Source organism: Heterocephalus glaber, unplaced genomic scaffold (genome assembly GCF_053883595.1).
Source record: "Heterocephalus glaber isolate CG9 unplaced genomic scaffold, H.glaber_assembly_v1.0 deba00001444, whole genome shotgun sequence".
Classification (NCBI taxonomy): Eukaryota; Metazoa; Chordata; class Mammalia; order Rodentia; family Bathyergidae; genus Heterocephalus; species Heterocephalus glaber.
In genome coordinates this window covers 20,911,873-20,932,640 of record NW_028258297.1, presented here as the reverse complement: position 1 = coordinate 20,932,640, position 20,768 = coordinate 20,911,873, and positions in this window count along the sequence as shown.

Here is a 20,768-nt window from a genome sequence, read left to right as displayed (position 1 = left end):
TGGATACAAGGTCAACACAAAAAAATCAATAGCTTTCCTAGACACGAACAATGGACTCACTGATAGAGAAATAGGGCAAAGAATTTTTTTCACAATAGCATCCAAAAAACTGAAATACCTAGGCATCAACCTAACAAAAGAAATGAAAGACCTCTTCTCTGAAAACTATAGCACTTTGAAAAAGAGATTGAAGAGGATATCAGAAAATGGAAAGTCATCACTTGCTCCTGGATAGGAAGGATCAACATAGTAAAAATGGCCATACTTCCAAAATTGCTTTATAGATTCAATGCAATACTAATTAAAATCCATACTTCATGGACGTTGAGAATGCAATCCAAAAATTCATTTGGAACAAGAAGAGACCCAGAATAGCAAAAGCAATTCTAGGTAACAGAGACATGGCAGGGGGTATTACAATCCCCAACTTGAAACTATACTACAAGGCTGCTGTGATAAAAATAGCATGGTACTGGCAAAGAAACAGACCTGAGGACCAGTGGAACAGATTAGAAGATGCAAAAACAACTCCAGACACACTCAGCCACATCATCTTTGATAAAGGAGCCAAACACCCTCACTGGAGGAAAGATAGTCTCTTTAATAAATGCTGCTGGAAAAATTGGGTTTCAACTTGCCAAAGACTAAAACTAGACCTATATCTCTCAACATGAACTAAAGTAAAATCTAAATGGATTAAAGATCTAAATATTAAAACAGAAATCCTAAATCACCTGGAACAGAGGTTAGGTAGAACTCTTGAAGACATTGGTGTAGGAAAACACTTTATGAACAAAACCACAGTTGCCTGTGAACTAGCACAAACAATCAAGAAGTGGAATCTCTTCTTACTAAAAAGCTTCTGCACAGCAAGAGAAATCACCAACATTGTGAAGAAACAACCCACAATGTGGGAAAAAATTTTCACCAGTGGTCCCTCAGACAAAGGTCTACTATCTCGAATATATAAAGAACTTCAAAAAATCAGACCTTCCAAATTTAAAGACCCAATCAGAAAATGGGCATCTGAAAAGAACAGACATTTCTCACACAAAGAAGTAGAAATAGCAAAGAAACAGATGAAAAAATCTTCAACATCACTGGTCATTCAAGAGATGCAAATGAAAACAACACTGAGATTCCACCTTACCCTAGAAAGAATGGCTGCTATCCAGAAATCAACCAATAACAAGAGGTGGCAGGGCTGTGGGGAAAGAGGAACACTGATCCATGGCTGGTGGGAGTGTAGACTGGTGCAACAATGTGGAAATCAGTATGGAGATACCTCCAAGAACTAGGACTGGAAGTCCCATTTGACTTAGCTATTCCACTGCTGGGGATCTTCCCCAAAGAATTAAAAGAATCATACCACAATGATATATGTGTACCCATGTTCATAGCAACACAGTTTGTAATAGTTAAACCTTGGAAACAGCCCAAATGCCCATCAACTGGAGACTGGATAAAGAAAATGTGATTTTTTAAAATAAAATGGAGTACTACTCAGCCATAAAAAATGAGAAATTAGAGACATTTATTGCTAAGTGGATGCACATTGAGGTGATACTCTTAAGTGAAATAAATAGGACACACATGTAAATACTGAATAGTTTCTCTGGTGGGGGAAACTGAAAGTGTAAATAAGGACTGAAAGGTATAATAGATAATGTGAAATAGGAAGAAAAGGGGCAAAGGGGAAGAGGAAGTGGGAGGGGTAGGGGAAAGGAGAGAAAGGAATGGAAGTAATATGAGAAAATGAAAAAAAGCAAACAAAGTCTTTGTAAATAGGGAGGGATGGAGGGGTTGAAGGGAGGGCAGGGAAAGGGGGAAAATATGAGAACCAAGAGAGATTATGTAAAGGTGCAAATTTCCAATGATGAATGTCATTATATTGTGCACATATAATGTACCAATAATAGGATAAAAAATAGAGAGAGAGAGACAGACAGACAGACAGACACAAGTGGCTAATTGACATTCTTATTCCTGAGCAAACTTGTAAATAGTACTGTTCTCACAGGAATTAAATCAGCTGTGCTGTAGGTAACTTTAGAATTCAAAGGTGCCACAGTTCCTCTCTCTGTGTTGATGGAACCAAGCAACATTAACCTTTTCACTTGCACTAACAAAGACAAGTGACAACAAGATTTGCTATGACTTCTGCACATCAGTTTTGCTTTTTTGCTCAAGGCCCTCTCCAATTACACCACACTTCAGAACTAATTTTGCACAGGTTTACCTATATTGTTTCTGCACTACTTCTGCAATACGACATTGATACCTTTTTTTTTTTTTTGCAAAAGAGGGATTTTAAGGAGATGAAATAATTGTTCAGTAATGATATCGAGCAAATCTTTGTATCTTTTGCAAATACGTTGGCCTTATCCACCCCCACTGTGGTCTTTTAAATAAGACAACCCCCTAATGCTTAAAGCAGCAACATTAACTATTCTTCTACCCCCAAATTGAAAAATCAGACATCTTATTTTTAGGCGGAAGTAACAGAGAAAGAGAAATCTCACTGAAATATAGAAATTGACTGATTTTTTTGTAATAAGAAATTTATTTTTTAAATGTTTATTTCTTCAAATACACTTAAAATTTAAAAACAAATACAAATATAAGCTCATTAAAATATGTTGTGTGGATGTATATGTATTTATTTCATTTCATAATAAAAAATGGAGCAAATAACTAACATCAATATTCAGCTATTTTAAAAACAAAAATACATGTGTATCTTTTTGCTTTTAACTAGTAATTTGATCATTGCAGAGGGATAGAAATTTGTATTTCATGATACTCTATAGTATGAAAATCTCTTGACTGAGATGAGAAAGTATGACCAGGGCAACATAAGTGGAAAATAAAACCTAGTAAGTAGAAATGCACAAAACTTTATTTGACTATAGTTGTCATATCCCTTGACTATAAAAAAGGATGGTAGCAGCCAATGATATGCTTCTATAAAAAATAACCAACCTAAATTCACATTAATGAGTGTTCAAATTTCAGTACAAAGAATTGAATGATTATGTTTGTTCAAATAATGCATTTTAAGAGGAGCAGCATCTGTACTATACATGAGGAAAGACATATCATATAATGAGGACTTTGACAACTAGTTCATATATGGTACATGTGTATGAATGTGATATGATTATTTAGAAAAATAAAGGATTGTGGAAGACATGTAATCTGTCTTCAGATATTTGAAGGAGTGTAGAAAAGGAAGCAAACAGAATGAGGACTGATGAATTATCTAGGGGATTAAAAAGTGGAGGAAATTATTAAGAATAGATGGGATTCACATAGCACATGGTATCACAAAACAAAATTTGGATGGCCATCTGTCAGAGGTACTAGTGAAATCATTTTTCTTCTAGGATCACTTCCAACTCTGAATCTTTTGAGTTTTTGTTGTTTTTAACTCTCATTCTAATCATGAGACTTCTACTAAAGAAGCTGCAGAGCTTTTTCTAAACCACGTTTCACAGAACAATAGTTCTAGTGGCTCTTAATAGGTGCTTTGTGAAAAAAAGAAAAAGATTGGTCAAATTACTTTAGGGAACATTGTATATCATATCCTCTTCTTGGAGAAGAACAATGTACATTTCTGCAGTAAAAGTTCTGAGCAGTCTTGCGTTAAAAATTCTGTTTAACCCGGAATAAGCCAATACTCTGAACTTAACTGAATATAGTACATTTTTACAGTACACCTATCTGTACCTCAGAAACTGTCTTCCTTGGCATATTAGTTTTGGAAAAGCAATTAATATCCAATAACATCAACAGCTTAAGTTGATGCATAACTCATTTTGAGCACATTTACAAATACTAAAAATACAAAGGAGAAAATTTACGTGTATAAGATTCTTTTCCTAGAAAGTTAAAAGTTATTATAAAGACCTCCAAACACCTGCTTTACAAATTTAAACCAAACATATATTTCAAGTATTTTGTATACAATTAAATTTTTTCTCTTTATTTTTCATGATTAAATACCTAGTTAATAAATCTAATTCCAGAGAATTGTCACTTTTGCTCCTCTTTGTTGATTTTCTTATCTTTATAACTTAAATTTATTACATTTCCAAAAATTACTTTTATATTTGCATCAATACTTTTCTTTTTTCATTGTAAACACTTTTATGAAACATTGAAGATAAAATATATAAAATATTCAAATAATTGCATGAACACTGTTTCCGGATGAAAATGGCGACAGTACTGACACTAAGATGTTGTCTGGGAGACAGTGCCCCCCTGTGATAGATCAAAATTTCCATTCATTAAAAATGTTAACTATCCAAATTTGGTGTATAAAATGAAAGGTTAGGAACTGTCGATACACAAATAAATTTTAAACATATTGTTTTGCAAATATACCATTAGAATTATATTGAATTAATTACTTTAATTATGAACATATATATTCAAAGCTGATCATATCACTCTCAGACAATGTAGATTAGAGGAATTTATTGCTTCACTTATAATATACATCTATTTCCCCCTCCCTGGTCTGTCATTTTCTAGATACATTCTCAGAGCTTATAAGTGTGCTTAGGTTATTTCATCTTAAAAAATATATTTCTTCAATAATTCAGTTCCCATAATCCCATAATTCTATAGATATTCTTTTTCATCACTTGAATTCCAAGGGGAATTTTTAAAACTTATCATCATCCTTTGAAAAATTAATTATTTCTTCCATCATGCTTCATGGCATTTTCTATGTGCCATTATTCAAGCATTTGTATTGAGTATTAATTATTTTTATTCACTGGCCTTCACTATGAGACTAGAAACTCCACCGAGATAAGAATCATGTCTTATTTGTCTTGTATCTCCAGTTGCTAGTACATAGTAATGTTTGTTGAGTGAATGAAAATGTGATTGAATCAGAGATAGCCATGTTCTTCGTTGAGTCCCTCGTGGCTAGCTTAGACCATGAGACATTGTGGGGCTTCATAGTTTTTTATTAGTTTTCACAAAGTAAGTGTCCATGCATGGCTCATTGTATATACCCTCTCTGCAACACTATTGTCATGCAATAAAATTTATTGAATGAAAGAATGAAGAAATCAATGTTATACTCCATAGTTTGTATTTCCATTCTTCATTATTTATCTCACGGTGGAATTCTGGAAACATGGTTCTTCTCACATCCTCTTACCAAACACTCCTTTTGTAAACGTCACAATTTTCTCTTATAATGCCAAGTAAACTATTTTTGCAAATCCTCATGGCTCCTGTCAAAAGTTACCTTTCAGATTATCTCAATTTTCTGATCATATAGTCTTATTTTTGGTAGCTCATCTTTATTCTGCAACCTAAACAGAGGTATATATTTAGGGTTTCCATACTTGTATTTCTTTCTGCATAACATTGGTAATTTTACTAAACTCTGAGTTTAAATGATAAGCCTCTTTTCACCACTTTCTCATATTTTATTCCCACAATATCATCTACCTGCTATGTATCTGTCTATAATAGGAAAGTATATAGCAAGATTTCAAAAAATTCACTGTGCTCTTCCACTGAAGTTCTTTGATTAATAGTATGAATCCATTTTCTTTTAATCACTGTGGCTCTTTGGCTTTTTCCAATATTTATTAGTCCAGCTGACATTTCTTGAGTATCTACTATGTCCCAGGTACTGTCCCAGATGCTAAATATGTTACAGGGAACAAAATCAGTTCTTGTCTTTATGGAATTTATACGCATATGAGGTAACTATACAAATGATATGGAAACAAGTATATATTCAAAATGAGAGGAGGAAGGGTACAAGGGAGAAAGGTAAGGCAAAATATGGGAATTGGATATGATGATGGCAGTAGATATGATGCCAGGTTATCTGGGCAGTGAGGAAAGACCTTTGATATAAGAATTTGAGAAGACATCTGAATGGGTAAGGTAAGAAAATATGTTTACATGGAATCTATGCAAAATTATCTAGGTAGAGGGAAGGACAAGTACAATGTCTCCAAAAAATTGTATGACACACTAAATTATATCAAGAAGTACCAGCAAGCAGACATAGTAGAAAATCATGGAAGTGAAAAAAGGATGATTTAAGGAGTACAAAGACCGAGTTACTCAAGTTTTGGTAAAGACTCTGGATTTTGTTCTCAATGATATGGGATGTTCTTTAGAGAGTTTTGAACAGAGCTGTGATTCAATGTTTCTTAGCTGCTGGGTTGCAAGTAGACAATGGGAAAGTAATATTATAAGGGACTTAGAGTGTTAATCCAGAAAGATGCAATTATGGCTTGGATGAAGGAGAAGTTTGAGGAAAGGGTATGAAGTGACTGACTTTTCAATTTCCTTTGAGTATAAGCTGGTGGGATTTCATTATTAAATCTGAGAGTGGCAAAGGAAAAGTAAAGACTAACTTTAGTCTCCAACAGCTGCGTCATGTAGTTAACATTTACTGACCCAATAGCAAATGGAGGCAGAGCCAGCTTGGTGGCAGCTATACTCAGTGTGAAATGACCATTATGCACCTAGTGGACATGCAGAGTTGGCAGTTGGATGCAGGAGTCCATAGTTTAGTTTACCACCAAACAATGTAGTTGAAAGGTAGTTTTAAAAGCATGGGAATACTTCAGATCTTTTATTTCCTTGATCCTAATTCTATGCAATCTCTTTTATCTGTTTTTCATTTCTTCCTTATTTTATCTGCCATCATTATAGTCCAAGACCTAATATTTTCTTTTATTTTAAGTAGTTTTTCTAGTATTTTCATATATCCAATTCATTTTACCTTTTCTTTGTCAAATTAATCTTTTTAGAGCTGAGCTGTTATAGTTTCCTTGTGCGTAATTTTCATTGGTTCCTGTACTCAGAGAAACATCCTCAAATCTCAACCTTCCATAATCTACAATGAGCCATATTTTCTCATTCTGTCCTCATATACTATATGTTTTTCCAGGCTAATGTACTTCTTGTTTTGTAATACAACTTTAAACAGTTATACTCAAGTACTTTATTCCTCTATGTACAAACCCTACATGAACAGTATACCTTCCTCCAAACATCTGGACAAACGTTTTCCTGATCTGCCTCTGAAAGAAATGTCTTCCTCACAAAGTCTCTGGCAGTGCATTACTCAGAACCATGTCAAGTTTTGTTCCTTGTATTCTTCTTATGCATGCATGTGCATGTATGTATTCTACAAATATGTATTCTACAAATACTTGCGGCAGGAATAGATTTATGAGGTGATTTAGACATGAAAAGGAGCTGGAAGCATGTTTCCTACTAAATTGAGGAGCATGAGAGAGTGGAAAAGATGAACCAGGTATTATTGGTGACAGAAGCTGCATGTCCAGTCACTGTATCTATTTCCATGAGCACATACCTAATCTGTGGGTGGTATTTGGCAGGTTTCCTTAAATTTCATAGAAATATAGTCCAGAGAGTTTGGGAAATGTCCTTAGTGACACAGGTTTGAGCTGCTGAAATCCTTCAGAAATAGATCAGAATAACTGGATTTCATGAAGATGGTAATAGGGACCCCTATAAAGTGCTGGAACAGGGTATGGTCTGATGAAATCTGTACTTGAGGACAGCTGAGGAAGATTATCTTTCAACTTGAATGTTTTAAGATATTATGTTCAGTAGTGATTCTCATTCACATTGTAAAAGAGTAAGATCGATTCCCTTATGTTTAAATGACTACTAGGCACTCTATTTCTCCTAGATGACTGGCAAGGACAAATTCAACATAATAAAATCCTAATAGTGAATGCAATTTCAAATATTATTTGCAGTTATAGGTTTTCCTTGCTAATTGTTTCTCACTTTTATGTGTGTATGGGTTCAAAAGGAAACCACTATTTGATTTCATGAGAAGTTAATAAACATATATTTTACCCTTAAGACATAAAGACCCTAAATATTGGACTTTTCTGGATTTCTTCTCCAAATATTGAAATACCATCATCCAACCATAAGGAAGAAAACAGTTGATATATAGAATAGAGCAAAGTGAAAAGGCAAAAAGTGATGAAAAAACTGCAAGAGAACTGAATTCTTGTGGCTGATGTTTGCAGTAAGGATTTGCAATAAGGATACTATAAGAAAATGAATTTGCAATATGAAATAGACACTGTCAGTGTCCCGTATAAATCACTCATCACCTAGATGCTATGAGAATTTGTTGCTAATGCCTCATATTTACTTGCTTCCATGGAGAGTTGCTTTCAGGCACTGAAGTCTTCTTTTCCTGTGATGTTCCCCCAAATAGTGACTGATGCAGGCATAAAGAGCTGTTCCCTTTCACCTCAAAAAGAAAAAAATGGGGCCGGGGATTTAGCTCAGTGGTTTTGCCGCCTGCTGCGCAAGCTCAAGGACCCGAGTTCGATCCCCGGTACCAAAAAAAAAAAAAAAGGAAAAAAAAAGAAAAAAATTCTACACTGTGACTTATGCTCCGAGGTGCCTTGAAAGTCAAGAAGAGGCCACGTGTTATTCAATAGTTCATTCCTGTCTTCCTCCTTGTCTTCATCTCCTTATTCTCCCTCTTCTTCCACTTCTCCTTCTCTTTCCCCTCCTCCTCTCCATTTCTCCTCCTCTTCTTCTTCTCCTTCTCCTTCTCATTTTCTTCTTTCTCTTCTTTTCCCTGAAGCTCTTTCTGTGTACAAGCATTCTTATCTCATCTCTACCTCTAAAGACTTTAGGTGATACAGGAGTGGTCCTAAACATAGACTTTCATGGTAGAATTCTAGTCAAATCACCTAAAAATGTCTGAAAATTATGAACACATGACTAGTGCAAAGTGGACCATATAAGTGCAATTGTTAAGAATTTCAACTATGATAAACTTGAATACATTATAAGAAGAGCATACATTGATGTGTACAATCTCTGCCTCATTATGAGAGGTGTAGGTGATAAGAAATTCTATAAAATTGGATTGCTGTAGGTGAGTAGAGTTGATGATTTGAAGAAAATAATATGCTTATTTATCACAAATTTAGAGAAAAATATGAGTTATTATAGCTAGTAGCATGGAAATGGAGACATTTTCTTCCTACAACTATACAATAGGAAGAATAGAAATCTGATTTCAGGACTTTATTGTAAGATTGACAGTAGCTTCAGACAGTCTCCAATAAGAAATTCACTCTTTTAATATGAAAAGAACTGGACCCTGACATATCTGTATAGATATACTAAGGAACCTAGAATACAAGATCTGAAGTGTGGGGACAGCAGGAGTGTCCTACTCTTCTGTTGGAAGATGGAAATACTCCCTTCCTTAAAAACTGTAGAAGCACAAAAATATGTCAGGTGCTTAACAGATTTTTGCTCTCCATACAATGTGCCCTTCATCTAGGCCATGACAAAAATCAAACATTATCATGATTCAAATGGACCTTAGTAAATGAAAATAAGAATTATATGCTAAGTAGTTACAGTAATGGCAAAACTTTACTGTGAAATATAAGGAAAATATTTCTGGTAGAGGATCTGGAGAGTATTGAATCTTAAAGGATAGAAAATAAAATTTATAAGAAAGACTTTGTTGATAGGAAATTACTCTCCCCTGGCTAGTGCCAGGATAAATAGTTGTAATATACATTTTGAGATGATTTTTGGGTAAAATTATGTTCTGTATTAAATGAAGGAGAAATGCCAGTAAGGTTATACAACATGATAGAAAAAGAAATCCAATAACTCCGAGAAGTAGGATGATTCCATGGGCCTCCTAAGTAAACCAAATCAGACCACTATGCTTCCAAAGGCACAAAAGCCAACACAGCCTGAAGCACATTTCTGAAGCAGTAAGGAGCAAGCTGTTGATGGGAAGAACAGCATTGCTAAAAAGCTCAGTATTGCCTATCTTCTATGAGCTGAATGAAAGTAAACTAATATAGGACTTAACCCCCTAAGAGGAATAGGGTCTGATAGGAGTACAAAAGATCAGGGACTTAAATATCAGAAGCCAGGTGGGCATCATGACTGTAATGGGCAGCAAGAGTGGAAAGACAATTGTCATCTTGACCTGCAGGGAGCCAGAAATACTAAAAATTCCTGTGGACAAGGTATTCCTGTGGACAAGCCAAGGGTATCACAATTCTTTACACATTTTCTAGAACTAAGCAAATTCTCAGACACAAAACCCATTAACTGAAGGAGAAATCTTATCCTATTGAACAAAACTTTACTATACCAGAGCAAATATATATAGCAATGATTCCATCAGCTCACCTCTACAGAAATCTACATCCATAAACTGGGGAAAAGGATGTTCTCTGATGATCCAAGGACTATTGGAGATGGGTCTGAGTTAATATTAGTAACCAAGGGCCCAAAGACTATAATAGTCACTAATAGAGGAGTAACATATTGGGATAAGATGGGAAATGAATTACTGGGCCAAGTCTATCTTGCATTTGGTTGACTGAGTCATCAGGCCTACCAAGTGGTGATATTCTTAGTTGCCAAATGTATAATGGCAAAGAGTACGCTAAGCAGAAGCAGATCACTCCTATCTGTTCCTTAATATATGTCATAAATCCATGCTATTAGCAAAAACTAAGTGGAATCTCCTGAAATGGTTTACCTTTGGTGAACCATTAAAAATATTACGTTGTATTCCAAGGGAACACATAAAATTAGTTGCACCAGTAAGGACATAAAAAAATAAAAGAAAAATGACATCCATCTGATACCTTTATTTAATTTAGCTGTCTATCTTCTGAAAGAGCTGGGTAGATTTTCACAGATAAACATAGACTACCATTAATTTGACTAAGTGGAAGCCCTAATAGTATTTGCTGGCCTGGGTATAATACATTTTCTAGGGCTAATTGCCACAGCCCCAGGTACATGATTTGTGACTATGTAAATTTGAATGTTGTATGTTTTTTTTCCATGCCCACAAGGAAAGAGATCAAAGCAGTTTACATTCAATGAGTATATGTTCACTGCCTTATTCTAGGACCATGTTAATTCTATTATTCTCTGACACAATAGAAAAATATGAAGAAAAATGCTGTCATTTTTTATTAGCTTCTCTTTTTTAATGTCAGGGTTTAACTTGAGTACTAGTGACCATTCCCCTATTATACCTTCATCTCCAACACTACCAGCTTCACCAATAGATTTCAAATTGATGTCTCCATCTTGTATTTACACGTGCACACACATACATGCCCATATACCCACATATACATACTACCTCACCTTCTACACTCTACCACTTACCTATGTTTTATGATATTTTACATTTCTTGAAGCAATTCCATGTATTTACTCCCTGTGAACAACTCTAAAAATAAAATAATTTTTCCTCATTGTATGTATTTAGAGAATAAGGCTTAGAGAATGTTGTGACCTGTTAAGGTTTCATATTTCCATTATATTTACATAGATAATTGATGTCAAAATTCAGGCTGTTTGTATTATATAGGTCATAAAAAATGCTTCTAGTTGCCATTGAAACTCATTTTAAAGTTTCTAGATACTTAATTATAGGTGAATAACTACAGACCTGCATGTAGCCTAAAAATATTAGTAATTTTTAGATTATATGGGAAAAATTGGAAAGAACATTCACACTGCTGCATACAACTAAAAAAATGAAAGAAAAAAGATTATATCATTCTTGAAAAAACGGATTGATTACCAATTATGGTGTGGATATCTAAAAAAATAGCTCTGAAGAGTTACAAGCAGCAGAAGGATGAAAAGATGTGTATTTGAATTATTATAAAGCATTATTCACTAAGTTTTTATCTACTCAGATTACATTTTCCCTTAGTTTACATCAAACTGCCACAAACAAGTTAACACTTGCATTTCCCCAAACAAGATTTTCATTTATATTCCCTACCTCCCATCCAAACAAATCAATAGAGCCTAACAACTCTAGAAGTATGTTTCTCTAACAATGGCTTTTGAACAATAAGTAGGAGCATTCTCAACCAATATTACACTGTAATAGTTAGGAAAGAATACAGAATAATATGCTTTCATTGTTCATATAATCAGGAACCATTTCACGAAGGGGTTGGTTATTTAAGACTGAACATCAGAACAACTAAAAAGCAACTTCACTTCAGGGTTTTCAGTATTACCCTCCCACAGCGACTGGGTGAGAGACAGTCACAGGAGACAGTCATTAAGAAGGTGTAGGCCAGACATAGATCACACCCACCCTCAAGAGTTTAAGCTTAAACTAAGAAGGACATAAGGCCCTGCCCTTCATGTTGATAGGCCAGATCTGGTGAATGTGGCTCTCAGAAGCAGCTGGGTCTGAAAGTGTTGGCATCAAGTAGTACAGTGGTTTACTTGAGACCTGGCCCTGCTTCCTACATCCAGCAAAGATCAGAAATCTGATTGCTTTCTTCATCTACCAATGTGAGCAAGGACATGCTTTGGCTTTGACAGCTGCCACTGTCTGAAGGAAACCAACAGAGGGCCCCCTGGGGCAAGGGGGCCTCTCACAAACCAAGAGGCCATAATGCTAGGCAGAGAAAACTGTAATTTACTGGTTTCCAAAACTATAGATTCTTGAAAGAAAACACTTATTCAAAAATACAGAAAAACAACTTTTTGGACTAATGTTTTGCCTCTTTCTCCTTCATTGGTTTTGGGAGTCTGGGGATTTTCCTTTTTCCAAGTTTTTCTTTTTTCCCCTATTTTATGCTCCTCTTTCCTCTTCTCTTTTTCTTTTTTAATCCTTCTTTTTTTCCTTTTTATCTCTCTTTTTCTTGTTTATTCTTTTCTATTAACTTTATGTAATGCTATTAATTTCCTTTTACTACTAAATAGGATTCTTTATCTCACTGCTCTCATAGCCTTCTCATCTTCCATCGCATAATTTATCAAAATTTTCCTCTTTCATTATTCTATCCCCCACCGCATTTATATTTATTAGCATAGTCATTAAGCTTTATTGATATTTAGATATTTTGTTAACTCTATGTTATTACTGCTGAATTTTTTCCACTATTAGTGGAGAAGTATTTGTTGGATAATTACTATATGTCCATATTTGTTTTGTTTTACTGTTCATACTATAATTATAGATCTTTTTCTATGGTTAGGGGTGGTATTTTATTGCTTATAATATGTCAGTATCATATTTCTTAGATGCTATTACTGTTGGTGATTTACTTACTATTGCCAGGGTGGCAGAGTTTCTGATATTAATAGGTTTTCTCTGTACATCAGTAACCAGATTTATCTTTGAGTTGTTAATAATACTATGATCCATTCCTGAAGAATTGGGTGCTGGGCCAATTATAATCCATCCTCCCCTCCCAAATTAATGGAGGTGGTTGGATCTTGGGACAGAGGCAGACTTTATGCTCAGAGTGCACCACTGGAGAGAAGACCCTAATTAAAGAGAATGTCACACTAGCAACAAACTTTCTCCCCTGTAAGTGCCCACAAGCCTCAGCACAAAACAAAAACAATAGAAACATGAGAAGGCAATAAAATGCCTCCAAAAACTTCCAGTTCCCCCAAAGCTGGTCCATAGGGCATTGAGGGGGAAGGAAAATAAAAGCCATATAGCCAAATTATTCAAAAGGATATCCTAGGTTATAAAAAAAACCCAGATCAATAAAGTGAGCATCAAGCTCAAAAAAGACGTAAAAAAACCAGATACTGGACATAATAAACAAAGCATTCAGGCAGTTCACTGAAGATAGTAATAAAAACCTAGCTGAGCAAAACAAAATGATGCAAAATATAAATGACTAGTTTAGCAAGGAATTAGAGTCCATGAAGAAGAAACAGATATAGAGGAGATTAAAAATTCTATTGAACCTGGGCATGGTGGCACATGCTTGTAATTCCAGAACTCCAGAGGATTGCTACAAGTTCCAGGCCAGCCTGGGAGTTCAAGGCAAGCCTGAACTACTTAGACTTTTCTCAAAAAAAGATTCCATTGAAAGTATGGGCAGCAGAAGCAACCAAGGTGAACATAGAGTGTCAGAATTAGAAGATGGGGCTGCTGTCAGAGACCAAGTATTCAGAAATTCCTTAAAACAAGAAGAGACAATGAAAATGGATACAATAGCTGGTAGAAGAGACAAGGAAGACTAATCTAAGGTTAAATGGAATTAGTGAAAAATCAGAAGACAGCAAAAATGGCATTAAAAGCCCGTTTACCTAAATAATAACAGAACACTTTCCAAACATAGGGAAAGAATTTGATATACAGATAAGTGAGGCATATAAAACCCCAAATAACTATGATCAAAATAGAACTTCTCCATAAGCATCATAGTCAAAATTCCAGAGGTTCAACATGGATGGAATCGTAAAAGCTGTTAGAGAAAAGAAAAAAAAAAATCCCTTAGAAGGCAAACCCATTAGAATTATAGTAGACTTCTCAAAACAAACTTTAAAGGAGAGCTAGGACTAGTGAAGTATTTCAAGACCCTCCTCCAAAAAACTCACTCTCAACCCAGATTGGGAAAATGTTCTTTCAAAATTGATGTCAAAATTATGTATTTCCATGACAAATAGCTCCTTAAGTTCATAGTCAACAAACCAGCAATCCAAAAAATTCTCAAGTGTATCCTAGAGTGAGAAAATGAAGGCTACAATGCCAAAAAGCCTAACAGAATGTATACACCAGGCAGAAAAGTGATAAAAAGACAATCAACTATAGGAAAATAGTGGCAGAAATGAATTAGTAACTTTCAATGATAACTTTCAAAGTAGATGGCTTCAATTCCCCAATCAAAATATATAAATTAGCAGAATGGATCATGAAACAAAATCCAATGATATGCCATATACTAAAAATACATTTAACCAAAAAGAAATTCACAGATAAAAAATCAAAGGAGAAACAATATCCCATGTAACAGGAACAAGAAAACAAGAAGGATTACTTATCCTATTTTCAGACAAAGTGGAATTCAAGTCAAAAGTGACCAGAAGAGGCAAAGAAGATCACTACACACTAGTTAAGGGAACAATCCAACAGGAAGAGGTAATAATTATTAACATATAGGCAGCACACAAGGGTGCATGAAACTTACTGGACATAAATGATCAAATAAACATACACAAAATTATTGTGGGAGACTGTAATACAACACTATCACAAACAGATCAACGAGATAAAAAAAATCAACAAAGAAATATCAGAGTTGCATAAAGCCTTGAACAAATGGACTTAATAGACAGCTACAGAGTGTTCCATCCGACATCAACAGAATACAGATTTTTCGCAGCAGCACATAGTAATTTCTCCAAAATAGACCATAGAATAGCCCATACGGAATGCTTAAGTAAATGCAAAAAAATTAAAATTAGCCAATAAATGTCATCAGGTCATAGTGGAATGAAACTAGAAGTCAATGGCAGTTCTTGCTTCGGCAGCACATATACTAAAATTAGAAGTCAATGGCAAAAGAAGTCACTAAAATTATGCAACACTCTTACATAACCATGGAAATAAAACAATACTCTTACATATTCAATGGGTCACAGATGAAATTAAGGATGATCATGCCAGTATAACATACCAGAACTTCTGGAATGGAATCAAAGTAGTCCTAAAATGGAAGTATATAGCTCAGAATGCCCACATCATAAAAACAGAGCAAGCTCAATTAAATAACCAGTGATGCATATTAAGTTCCTAGAAAGCAAAAACAAACCAAACCTAGAGCTAATACAAGGAAGGAAATTATAAAGATCAGAGCAGAAATTAATGAAACCGATATACAGGTTTAATACAATCCCGATTAAAATACCAATAGCATTCCTCACTGAACTAGAGAAAACAATCCTAAAATTCATATTGAATAAGATGTGATCCAGAATAGCAAAAGAAATCTTGGGCAATAAAAGTAAAAAAAATGCATCAAAATTTGTTATGCTACCAAACTGCAATAGCATAGTTTTGGCACAAAAATTCATGTAAATCAACAATGGAATACAGAATACAGAAGCTACTCCCAGCACATTCAGTTATCTGAACTTTGATAAAAGGGCCAAAAACATAAGCTGGAGGAAAACTAGCATCTTAAACAAATTTTGCTGAATGTTGAATCTACACCCGTATGTCTCACCCTGTACTAAAATCAAATCAAAATGGATCAAGTATCTCAATGTTAAACCAGAAACACTTAATCTGCTGGAAGATAAAACAGGTAAAACTCTTGAAGACATAGGCATAATCAAGGACTTTCTGAACAGAACCCCAATTGCACAAGAAATAGTACCAAGAATAAACAAATGGGATCATATAAAATTGTAAAGTTTCAGCACAGCAAAGGAAATGTGAACATTTTTGCCAGATGTCCCTCAGAAAGAGAACTTAGAATATCTAGAATATCTAGAATATATAATGAACTAGTATCTAGATATATCTAGAATATATAATGAACTAAAAAATTAGACCCCCCTAAAATGAAGACCTAATTGAAAAATGGGCAACTAAAATGAATAGACACTTCTCAGAAGAAACACAAATGGCTAAAATATATGAAGAATTGTTCAACATCACTGGCCATTAGAAAAATGCAAATTAAAAGAACACTAAGATTCCATTTATTCCAGAAAAAATTACTATCATTAAGAAGTCAAATACTAGCAAGTGCTGCTGAAGCTGCAGAAAAAAAGGAACCTTTCTCTATTGTTAGTGAGATTTTCAACTAGTACAGTACAACTATAATGGACAGCAGTTTTGAGATCCATCAAAAAATTAAATTTAGAAATTTCATTTGACACAACTATTCCCCTTCTACATGTCTTCCTTAAAGAGTTAAAGACATCATATTACAGAGACACAAGTTTTGCATATTTATTTCAGCAAAACTCTTGATAGCTAAATCCTGGAAGCAGTCCATATGTCCTTCAACAGATGAATGGATAAGGAAAATGGACCATGTATATACAGTGGACTAGTATTCTGTCACAAAAAAAGATTAACGAGTCATTTGCAGAAAAATAGATGTATTCTGAGATCATAATGTTCAATGAAATAAATCAGACACACAAGCTTAAGTATCTCGTGTTTTCTCTTATATGAGAAACTCAAAATATAAATAAAAAGCAAAATAAAAACAAATAATAGGAAATGGAGATAGTTCTTTTGAAAAAGGGATGAGGACCTAGATGAGGGGAGAAAAGAGGGAGGAGAGGGGAATGGAAGGGAATGAAGGAAGAACTAATAATGAGTTATGTATGTACACCAACTCCCCACGAGGAATGTAACCATTATATACTGCAAACATGTACCAATAAAAAAGAGAAAATAAAATAAGATTGGCATGTTCTATTAGTAAGCTTTTCCATTGCTGCAGGATTCACAACTTAAAGGAGGAAATTGTGGTTTGATTTATGAATTCAGAGATTTCAGTGTCTGGTTAGCTGGTTGTATTGCTGTAAGTCTGAGGGAAGGTGGAACATCATAGTAGGTGTGCACAGTGGATGATTTTGTTCACTTCTTAGTGGCTCCAAAGCAGAACACAACAGGAGAGTCCCAGGGCAAAAAATACTCCCCAAAGACACTCCCTCAATTATCCAGTTCCTCTGTCTGGGCCTCACCTCCTAGTAGCATATTCTTTTCTGAACATCAGGGGATTAGTCCCTGATAAGTGTAGAGCTTTCCTGACTCAGTCACCTCCAGGAGCCTCCTAATCTAGTCAACTTGACAATTAAAATTAACTGGCACAGCATGGAGTCAGAAAAGATCTCAAATAACCAAAGTAATCTTGGGCAAAAAGAAAAAAAGCTACAGACACTATACTACATGATTATAAAATATGTTAAAAGCTATATTAATCACAACAGCATAATATTGTCGAAACAAAAAACAGATACAAAGAAACCCCAATGAAACAGGATAGTAACTTGAAGAAATAAACACCTATTCCAGGCTTTACAGATTGGCTTTGGAAGTGAAAGCCATTCAAAACTGAGCCCATCCCCGATTTACTGTGGGCCTTGCCATAGGATCCATGGGCAGACTTGTTAATAGAGTTCTCAGATAAGCTGGCCTGTTGCTTGGGTCAACAAGTGGGTAGGCTGGGCACCTAAATGCACAGGGGCTGCCCAGGTGCCGACTCCATGTGGTCCTGCCCTGAAACTCTAGTCTATGGGAGGCTGGGATCATGGTTGCATGGGGGATGGCTTGACACTAGGGTCTACTAGGTCAGGCCTGTCAGCTGGGTTCATGAAGAAAGACCCGTAGCTGTGTTTGTGGGGCCTGCTCTCAAGACTAGGTTCACAGAGGTTGACCGTATTCCAGGATTGGGGTTGATCTAGTCCAATGGGTTGGTCTGACACTGGGACACTGGGACAGGCCTGGTGACATCTGGAGATAGCTGGATACTGAATTTATTTTTAGAAAGCAAACATTTTCATAAGTTATAATATCTGATCAAGATGTTATTAAAGCATCTACTACTCAGTGGCAAAAGGGATTAGGTAATTGGGTGGCAGTTATGTTTAAATATTGAAGCTATTCCATGTTTATTATCCAGTGATTTTAAATTCCTAAACTAGTTAAACGAGGAATCTTTTAGAAATTATTGTGTACCTTGCAGAACTAATAGAAAAACTAGAGAATAAGACATAGTACGGGAAATAGAATATATACACCCCTGTACTTATGGTACCAACATGAAAACAAATGGCCAATTATTTCTTGCTTTATTTTGTAATTTAACTAAAAATTTAAGCACTAGGAGAAGTTCATTTGGCTGGAATAATGTCGAAGACCTAATTGTTGAGGGCTACACGTTTATGTAGCTGAAGAACATGAATGACATTTGAATTAAGTGACCCACTAAAGTTAGCTTTCTCAAAAGACATCAGAAAGGAGGAAGTAAAAAAAAATGTATCTAGTATGTTGAATTCAAATTAGACACAAAAAAGGTCAAACTTTGGCAAGAATTCAGCAGACCATTTACTACATGATTATATCTTTAATATAAGATGATTTGATCTAAAGTAGAGAGTACCTAGTCTAGTATATTTACAAATAGTGGCTTTAATGGAAAATAAATAGGGCTAAATGTATGAAAGGACAGGGGATGCCCAAGACTCTGCTTCCAAGCTCTAGGTGATAACAAATCTATGTTCAATTAATGAGTTTATTTTTTGGCATCGACTTTATACTTAATTTATTTTTCCTTCATTTTCCACACAATTTTACACTCAAACAAAAAGATGGATTTCAGCATAATATCAATTATGGGTCATTTTATAATGCATTCAATTTACTAAAACTGTATTGTCTTTGAAAGTTTTATTATGTAGAGATAGCCCACAGAATTCTTTTAGCGCTAGAAAGCAATGCATTTTTTCCACCTATTTTTAGGGAATTGTTCATGCATAACTGAAATTTTGCCAAAGAGTGAGTACAGTAGGAAAAATCTCAGCGGTTAACTTTAAAAGGCATCTGATTTTTATACTGGCCAATTAATTGTTACATTTTAAAGGACTCTCATAATTTTCACTCCTCAATTTCAAAGAGATATTTTAGCAATTTACTTTTTATTGTCTATTAACATTTAGGGCATTTTCTAATTTTACAACCTTACATCTACATCACTTGTTAACCTTGTGTTTGCCAGCCTAGGAATTGTGTTATGAATTATTTCATACAAATTTAGGTTGGCATTGAGATGAGTAGGAAAGGTACTTGGTGAAATTTATAATTTATAGGGAACCATATTAGAATTGGTTCTCTGAAAGAAAAAAAAAGAACCTGTGATAGAAGATATTTATCCTTCACACACCCACACACAGAGTCAGCCCTCAGTATCACTTTACATTTGTAGATTCAGCCAACTGTTCATTAAAATCTGTGCCTGTACTGAACATATACAGATATTTTTATGTTTCATCATTCCCTAAACAGTATCGTTTAAAACAATTGTACATTGCAAATGGTATCATAAGTAATCTAGCGATGATTTAAGGAATACACGAAGATGTATATAGGTCACATATAAATGCAACACTACTTTACATAAAGGCACAGAACTTCTACATATTTTGATACCCATGGATGTCCAGGCACGACTCGCTTGTGGATACTTATATAGGGTACTGAGGAATGCTTCTGTATGTGTGCATTTGTGTGTCTGTAATTTATTTAAGGAACTGTAGGGATTGTCTTGTACAATTGTGGAGATCAGCAAGTCCTAAATCCACAGGGTAGGCTAACAAGTTGGAGACACAGCGACAAGTTCATGTTGCAGGTTAATTCCAAAGGCAGACTGCAGGCAGCAGTTCCTCCCCTTTGGAGGAGCCAGTTTTTATTTGAAGGTCTACAACATATTGAGACCCACACATATAGCAGAAAAGTGCTTTACTCTCCCAATTTCAATGTTAATCTCATCTAAAATATAACTCTTAACATGAATACAAATGTTTGGTCAATTTCTGGGTACTGTGGTCTCGCCATGCTATCATATGAGCTCAATCATCACAGGATCCCTTTTCGACAAAAGAGACGTGGTCAGATAGCTCTCCACCTAACACTTCCAAAGATATTTTCACATCAGAACCAGGAGAGAGGTCATTCAGCACCACAACTTCTCCATTTACTGTACTGATGTACGTAAAGTTTATCTTCTAATATTCTGTTTCTTCATTTATAAATTATACCACACATTTCCTCTTAGAAGTTTTGTAAAGATAATATATATGCCATGCATGACATTTAAGGACATTTACTAGACACTGTGATGACCCTTGAACACACTTTTCCTTCCCATCATAACCATAATTACTTACTGAGGTAATCAGGAGAACACAAACAATCAAAA